At 53.7% G+C, this 8,890-nt stretch overlaps 1 pseudogene; it reads right to left on the bottom strand.

Moving 5' to 3' along the window:
- Positions 1–7,113: 7,113 nt before the first annotated feature.
- LOC103088477 (mpv17-like protein 2) overlaps positions 7,114–8,890 on the bottom strand; it is a 39,059-nt pseudogene continuing 37,282 nt past the window's right edge.

The following is an 8,890-nucleotide window of genomic DNA, read 5'->3' as shown; positions in this document are numbered from 1 at the left end:
AGGGCCATTGCACACACTGTTCCCACGGCCTGGAGCACACCTCCTCCCCATCTCCTCAGAGTTTCCCGTCCTTGCCCCTCAGATCTCAGTGCAAGTGTCCCCTCCTAAGGGAAGCCCTCCTTGACATTCCAGTCAAGGTCAAACCCTGGCTCAGGCTCCTGAGCCCTGGGAACCTTGTCCTGGGCACACTGGTCACAGGGCAGGTTCCAGGTTATTTGGGAACCATCTGTGCCCTCACTGGGCTGTGAGCTCAGGGCCAGGGAGTGTCATTGTTTCGTTCACTGCCATAGCCCCCAGAACAGGGCCTGGCACATCGTAGGTGCTCAGTAAATACTGGTGGGAGGAAGGCATGGAGAGAGAAGAATCGGTGGAGTTCGCTCTGTTCAGAGAAGGTGCCTGGAAAACAGAACAGAGACACAGGACTATAGGAGGGAGGACCAGGGGCCCCCGAGCCACAGCCGGGGACTCAGGAGACGTCATCTCCAGCCGGGAGCCCCTGAGGCCGAGTTGGGGGACAGAGGATGAGAATCACTCTGGGAAGCCCCAGATGGAGGCCAGAGAGGCAGGAGGGCCAGGAGGGACACGGTCTCCCCAGAGGAACATGGTCTCCGCTCAAGTCTCCCATCTGCGGGAGGACCCGCCACTCTGACCACATCCCTCCCCTGCTCCCGAACCATCCTTGGCTCCCAGCGCTGCCTGCTCAACCCACCTTCCCCACCTCACCTCCCTCCATTTGTCCCCACAGGCCCTGGGCATCAGGTCCCCAGACCAACCCCCTGGTCCCTAATCTACCACTTTCTTCAGCTCAAGTGTCACCTCTTCCAGGAAGCCTTCTCTGATTCCCTTTGCTGCTTGTCCCTCCTCCATTCCCAGAAAACCCAGCAGATGTCCCTCCTACAGAGCTTGTCTCAGTCTCACCACTAGATCATGAGCTATTGGAGGTGGCAGGAGGTTTTATTCTTCTCTCCCTCGTGCCTGGCACACAGCCTGGCACACAGTGGCTCTCAAACTGGGCTGGACAAATGAATGAATGAGTGAATGAATGAATGAATGGATGGATGAACATTACTAGCCTCCATTTATTCAGGACCTGCTGTGTCCCAGGCACCGTGCTGACATTTTACAAGCATCGTTTCATTTAATCCTCCCTACAACTCCTTTGTAGAGTGTACTGATATGTGCCCATAGTACAGACGGGGAAACTGAGGCTGGGGGGTTGGGTCACTCACCAAGCTCACACAGCGAGTAAGCTGAGGCAGTAGAACCTCCCTGCTCAGCTCCATCCGATGCCTCTCGCTCTCCTCCTGAGCTGAGCCCATAGTTCATGGTCACATCCAGGGCTTCCCTGCCAATCTCTCCACTCACTGAGGACCCACGATGGCTGCTTTGGCTGAAAGTCATGATCACAAGCACCCAGCCTCGGTTCTAGAGCAACAAAGAAGGACGCACCAAGAGTGTGTCTGCAAGAGTGTGTCAAAGAGAGTCTCTGCATCCACAGGAAACCCTCCCAGTCCCACCCACAGCTCCTCAACTGCCCCCAGCAACAGTGGAAACCCCTCCCAAGCCCACACAGACTCTGGGAGTTCCCTCTTCTCAGCCCTGGGGTGACCTATGGATCGCGGGAACACAGGCTGTAAAATCAAGATCTTGTGTGTGTCTGCATTGAGCAGGGGCCACAGAGCCATTCAAATCCCAGAGATTCTGTGGAGGGGAGGAAATATCTCAGAGAAGAAGCAAAGAGAGCAAAGAGGAAACAGAGATGTGTCAGGAAGATTAAACCAGCACCCAGACATAAAAGAAACATGTTCAGTTATATTCTGTTGCATTTCATTGAAATGTACATGTCGTACTTAGCAGCCTGCAAGCATCAGATTACCCAGAGAGAAAGCACAAGAAAGACAAAAGAATAAAAACACACACAGAAAATGATCCTGAAATTGGAGAACCACTAAGAGAAAAAAAAAGCCAGACTTGAGACGAAAACTGCTGCTTGGCACCGAGGCCTCTCAGCAGGTCTCTGTGGCCGTGCAGTCCAGCACCAACCCAGATGCCCTGCTCACTGGCACCAAGGAACGTCCCAGGCAGGAGTCAGGAGTCTCCACTTGCCGTGTGAGAAGCCTGAAGCCTTCAGAGGGCATCAGAGGGGTGGAAGGATGGAGAAAAGAGCAAGAAGAGATCACACTGGACCCAGCCCAGGACAAAAGGAAACCCCAGTGACCCCTGCTGGGAACTGTGCCCTCCTCCACAGGCCGGCTGATGAACCTGGGCCAAGGTGCCTCATGAATCAGACACCTCCTCCCTTCCAGCACCTTCTCTCCATCAAAGAGAGAGGGTCTTGGAGAGAAGGGGCTTCCTGGAGTCTCCAGCTTCCTGGCCACTGATTCCATCCCATCATTTAGAAAACCACAGGACGTTGCACCAGGCTGAGAAGCTGGGGAGAGACCCCCCCACTCAGTGTGTGTGTGTGTGTGCATGTATGTGGTGTGTGCATGTGTGCATGTATGTGGTGTGTGCGTGTATGTGGTGTGTGTGCACATATGTGGTGTGTGCATGTGTGCATGTATGTGGTGTGCGCACATATGTGCTGTGTGTGCTTGTGTGCGTGTATGTGCTGTGTGTGCTTGTGCGTGTATGTGCTGTGTGTGTGTGTGTGCGTGTATGTGGTGTGTGTGCGTGTGTGCATGTATGTGGTGTGTGTGCGTGTGCGTATGTATGTGGTGTGTGCACACGTGTGCATGTATGTGGTGTGTGTGCATGTGTGAATGTATATGGTGTCTGTGTGCGTGTATGTGCTGTGTGTGCACGTGTGTGCGTGTGTGGTTTGTGCATGTATGTGCGCATGTGTGTGCTGTGTGCACGTATGTGCGTATGTGTGCATGTATGTGCTGTGTGCACGTGTGTGTGCGTGTGTGCATGTATGTGGTGTGTGTGTCCACTCACAGGCTGCAGACCAGGCTCTCCCTGACCAACACCAAAGTCTCCAGCCCCAGCCGGGCCCGTGGCTCTGCCAGCCCAAGAGTCCCTCAGGAAACTTCTAGGACCAGGGCCTAAAAAGTGTGTCTGAGCTGTCTCCTACTGTGCAGTATTACTGAGGTACTGCTCTCTCTCTCTCTCTCTCCCTCTCTCTCTCTCTCTCTCTCTCTCTCTCTCTGTCTCTCACACACACACACACACACACACACACACACACACACGCAACACAGTCCACAGTCCAGGCCACAGGCCAGATTTCACCTTCTCTTCAGGAGTCCCTCCCCGGCCCAGCCCAGGTTCAAATTTCTGCAGCTCCTTACTGTGTAGCCTTGGCAAATTGCTCAACCTCTCTGACTCCAGTGTCCACTTTTGTGACACTGCCTCAGAATGCAATGAGATGGTGCAGGCAGTGCCTGGCTTGGAGGAAGCGCTCAGTGAATGTGTGTTGTTGCTAAGATTCTGCACTTGTTCTTCAGCCTTCAAAACTCAGCTCAGACCTGCCCTCTGGCAGGGCTGCTACCTGCCTGCACAACTCTAGGGGGTGCCACTCACCACATTTGTGGTACATGTGTGAGTTGTACAGTGCACAGCCTGCACAACAGTACACTGTGGCCCTGGGTTCTGGGAAGATTTTCCTGACTGGTCCAACTTGGTCAGAGGCCCCTTCCTCCTCTGTTGTCCCCACCCCACCAGAGTGAGCTTCATGAGGAAAGGGACCTGGTCCTGCCCACCCTTGTGTCCCTAGGATCAGCTCAGGACCTGATCTGAAGTAGGACAAGCACCAGCAGCCATTCTTACAACTAGTAAATGGCTGAACAGGGGTTGACACCTAAGTTTAGGTTCCAAAGCTCTTAACTGCAGTCAGAGAGGTCAAGTAACTAAAGTACACCCTACTCTGTATTGACAATGCAAAACCAGACACCATTAGGTAGACAATTAGACTTGCTCTAATTGTGACTTGCTCTGGCCAATGAGATGTGAGAGGCTACGGCGTCTGTCACTCCCAGGAGGGAGCTTTAAGTGCCAGGGCCCAGTTTGCACAGTGATCTCAGAAAGCCCATGTGGAGGTACAGCCGCGTCAGCCCAGAGCAGCTGCAGGGAGCAGAGCTGGCCACCTGCTCTGGGCAGGTCAGCACAGAGAGGGGGCCTCCTCTCAAGTTGGGGATGCTACAGTCACTGGTTACCACAGCATAGCCCGGGCCCCCCAGAGTGATGCCACTGCTGGAATCAGGTTGCCTGAGAAATCTGCCCCCAGTCTCCAGGCCCCCATGGATGCTGGTCTCTGTGGGACAGGTCACTCCACGCCACACTAGTCACAGGTCTGGAGGGTCCTGCCAGTATCTGGGAGGCCGGCTCTCCAGGGTCTGACTTACCCAGACCCGGGCCAGACACACACATCCCATAATGATGTGCACATCACCCGAGAGCATCTGGGCCCCTTGCTCCTCTCTGTTAACTTGTCCCTTCAAGAAGAAGCCCCTGGACGCTGAGTCTGTGCCAGGCATGTGCTGGGCGCTGTGAATATCCAGGGAGCAGGACCGATGCAGCCCCTGCCCTCCTGGAGCTCACAGACTAGTGCAGGTGACAGTCGGTACCAGTGAACACCCAAGAAAAGAATTACGGAGTGCTGAGTGGGGCCAGGGGAACAATAAGGGGTGGGGAGAGGACACGGGTGAGAGGAACCAAGTCTGCAGCTGGGGTGGGCCAATCATAGTTAAGCTGAGACCCAAGGGTGAGAGGGACCAGCTAAGTGAAGGGAGGACAGGAAAAGGCATTCCAGGTGGAAGGAACTGCATGTGCAAAGGTCCTGTGGTAGGAAAGGCCTTGGGGAGAAACAGCAGAGCAGGGAGAGGGGAGGGAGATGGGGGGGTGCACAGGGCCGGACCACATAGGCCTGCTGGCCGCAGGGAGGAGTCTGCACTTGATCCTGGGGTCAAGGAGAAGCCACTGAAGGGGCCAGGAGGGGAGAGTCATGACTAATTCACATTCAGAACATTATCTGGGCCCAGGACTTAGCACAGGGCCTGGCACACATTAGTGCTCAATGAATGCTGGCTTACAATGGTGACACATGAGGGAAGAAAGGAGACACTCTTTAGGGCACTACTGACTCTCCCTGGTCAGTATGCATGCTCCCTACACCCAGCGAGGGGGAGCAGCTGCTGCTGGGGGAGCAGCTGCCGCTGCCTGGAACCCAGGCTTACCACGTGTCAGCTCATGTGTCTTCAGTGAGGAACCCACAAGGGGGTGCACAGACATCCCCAGAGAGTTACTGATGTTGTTTTTACAACAAAATAGGTCCAAAATGAAAGCACCATAACCCTAATTTGAAGACACGTGAAACAGGATTCTCATTAGAAAGGGTGTCAAGAAGTATTTCAATATGGAAATCAATGGACTCTCGTGAAAAGAATTACCAGCTGAATAACGAGGAAGGGCAAGTCAATAGAGCTGAGAAAATATGGAGGAGAAAAGCCACAACTCACTCCCTGGTTACGGGGTCAGAGACACCAAATTGATTAATGGCGGAGAAAAGCCACAAATCTTTCCCTGATTATAGGGTCGGAAACACTGAATTGATAAAACAATGGCATTGAATTATGAGGAAACGTCCAACTTCTTAACAGAGGGGGCAGAACCCAGCTAATGTGATAATGAACCACTGAGGGAGCACCAGAGCCTATGGCCAGGTCTGAGCATTTTCTAGGCACATGAGTGATTCCCGAAGCCCAACCTGAATCCCAAAGTGAGGCCTGGAGCTGGACCTCGACCTGGCCCTATCCTCTCTGAGCTGCGTCTCCCCAACACCTTCTCTGGACCACAGGTTGTTCTGTCCTGCCCACCTCTCCACCCTCAGTGTGCAGTCTACCTCTTCCAGGAAGCCTCCCCTGATTACTCCAGACCCCAGTCACCCCAACTCTAACCTCAGCCCATCTTCCCCCTAAACATCAGGTGGTCACAGCAGAATGTGAGATTAACAGATTACAGAACACAAAGGCAGATGGTAGGTTCAAGTTCTCTCTCCTGTAGAAGGTAACCACGTCTGGCAGTCCAACAGCACTTTTCAATTGGCAGAGCCCATCCACGCCCTTCGACTTAGTAGACCCTCAGAATCCCAAATTGGAGGGACTTCCCTGGTGGTGCAGTGGTTAAAATTCTGCCTGCCAATGCAGGGGACATGGGTTCAAGCCCTGGTCCGGGAAGATCTCACATGACGCGGAGCAACTAAGCCCGTGCACCACAACTACTGAATCTCTGCTCTATGGCCCGCAATCCACAACTACTGAGCCCACGTACCACAACTACTGAAGCCCATGTGCCTAGAGCCTGTGCTCCGCGACAAAGTGTAGCTCCTGCTCGCCGCAACTAGAGAAAGCTCACGCACAGCAGCAAAGACCCAACGCAGGCAAAATTAAAAAAAGATAAATAGGGGGCTTCCCTGGTGGTGCAGTGGTTGAGAATCTGCCTGCCAATGCAGAGGACACGGGTTCAAGCCCTGGTCTGGGAAGATCCCACATGCCACGGAGCAACTGAGCCCGTGAGCCACAACTACTGAGCCTGCGCGTCTGGAGCCTGTGCTCCGCAACAAGAGAGGCCGCGACAGTGAGAGGCCCACACACCACGATGAAGAGTGGCCCCCGCTTGCCACAACTAGAGAAAGCCCTCACACAGAAACAAAGACCCAGCATAGCCAATAAATTAATTAATTAATTTTTTTTAAAGATAAATAAATTAATTAACTTTTTAAAAAAAAGAATCCCAAATTGGAGCTAAGAGTGTGAATCTGGGGCCAGAATCTCTGGGTTCAAATCCTGCCTCCACCACCTCCTAGCTCCCCTGTGCAAGTTCTTTCCCCCATTTGACCTTCAGTTTCTTCACCTGTAAACTGGGGCTAACAATGCTATCACTTTGTAGGATTGTTATAAGGTCTATACATGTAAAGCATGTAGGACAGTGCCTGGCCTGTGAAATCTGTCCCTCATGTCTGAGATCTTTATCATCCTCCCCATTTTACAGATGAGCAAACTGAGGCTCTGAGAGGCTAAGGCACTTGTCCAGGACCACACAGATGATGGCTGTCAAAGCCAGCTCTTTAACTCAGATCCATAGTGTCTGGACCCGCATCCCACCTACCATGTGTCAAGGGCTGTGCCATTTACGCCTCATCTCGTCCCACAGCTGTCCTCGGAGGGAAGTCTCCTCATCTCCCACTTCACAGGTGAGGGAACTGAGGTCGGGGATGCGCATGCAATTGGCCCGAGGTCCTACAGCCAGTAAGGGGAGAATTCCCCAGAATTCAGACCCAGGGCTCCCTGTTCCCAAACCTGCAGTGAAGGCAGTTTCCTCCTCCCTTCCTTGTTCCCAGGCTGCAGGGCAACAGACAGGACCCAGCTGAGGGGAGAGGGCTGCAGGGACAGGGGACCAGCTGGGGCCTGTAGGGAGGGCAGGCTGCATGCACAGCCACCCCCAGGGCTCCAGAGATCGCCCGAGTTCCGAACTTTGTCTGCCGGAAACTCTGCAGACTTCAATCCTTTGCAAAGCCAGAGGGCTTAAGGCAGAGACAGTTCTCCGAGAGCCCCGAAGGGGAGGCAGCAGGTGAAACTCATTTCTTGGGGTTTATGTTTCCCGTTCCTCTTCTGCAGAGTTGCTCTAAGGGGCCAATGATAAACCCTGTGAAGACGGATTTGTCATAAACTCATTATCTTTCCCTCCCCGGGGTCGGAGGTCACATCAATAGCTTCCTGCCCACTCTCCGGGGCAGATCTGTGGCGAGGCTGCAAGCCTGTTTTGAGGAGCTGTAAATCCATCCCCCTCTCCCCCTGGAAATCAATTGGAAACCTGTTTGCTAAATCAACCCTAAATGTAAACGCACTCAAACTACAGGCCTATTCTGGGCTAGGCTGGGGCTCCCGAAGGACATGCCCAGAGGAGGCGCCACCCTGGAGTCAGACCCAGGTTCTGTCCAGGGTCGGGGGGCACAGTGGGGACCGACCAGGCCAGGCCCCGTCAGGGATACAGAGAGCAGACGGCAGTGGGGAAACCTCAGCTGGGTGGGGCTCTGTGCTTAGCTCGCCCCCTCCTCCCACTCAGAGGCCCATTCCCTCCACAAGTCTCTCTGTCAAAGGGGAGAAGGTCTGCTCACAGAGGGCAGGGGTCTCACCGGCTTCCCCCGAGAGCCAGGCTGAGGATGGGAAATATGGCCTGGCCCCTCAGGCCCACCTCAGTCCCTGCGACGAGGCTTTCTCGCTGCCTTGAACGTGGAGTCGCAAACCCAGGCTTTTCCTTAGGGTACGCTGGCTCTGAATTAAACCAAGAGATTCATCCCCATAAGCTGCTCTGGCTGTTTTCAGAGAAGAGAAAACTTTCACATGCAGGCAGAGAACTGACCGTCCTCTCTTCACAGGAACGGGGGCACTACTCCTGTGAGTACTGCTAGGGTTCGAGTCTCCTCTTGGGTTCTAGAACAGAAGGGAACAGGCCACGCGTGTTTGCTGAGTGAATTGACTGATTGATTTGGGTGGGTCAGATCCAGATAGATGGAATTTGGGGATAACCATTGACCAGATTTCCGCAACAGCAATATTCTCCACCACCCATGGGGACAACTTTAAAGCAAGATTGCAAATTCTTTGATGTCTCCTCTCACAACCCTTTGATCAACAATGAATGGTGGAAGCCATATGACATCCAGGGCTAGATCCCAAAAGCTCCCATGTGAGAAGCCCAACCACCCACGAGGCTGCCATGATGTGAGGAAGCCCAAGCCACAGGGGAAGGCTTTGGTCAACATTCTCAGCTGAGCCCAGCCTTCAAAGCCATCCGGACTCAACCATCAGACACGTGAGTGAACGATTCTCTGGATGCTCTCAACACCCAGCTGTTCAGGTCACTCCCAGCCATCTTGAATCTTTCCTGC

This window comes from Lipotes vexillifer, unplaced genomic scaffold (genome assembly GCF_000442215.2).
Source record: "Lipotes vexillifer unplaced genomic scaffold, Lipotes_vexillifer_v1.1 scaffold699, whole genome shotgun sequence".
Taxonomy (NCBI): Eukaryota; Metazoa; Chordata; class Mammalia; order Artiodactyla; family Lipotidae; genus Lipotes; species Lipotes vexillifer.
The sequence above is the reverse complement of the archived record's forward strand: the minus strand, read 5'-3'. Positions and strand labels throughout refer to the sequence as shown.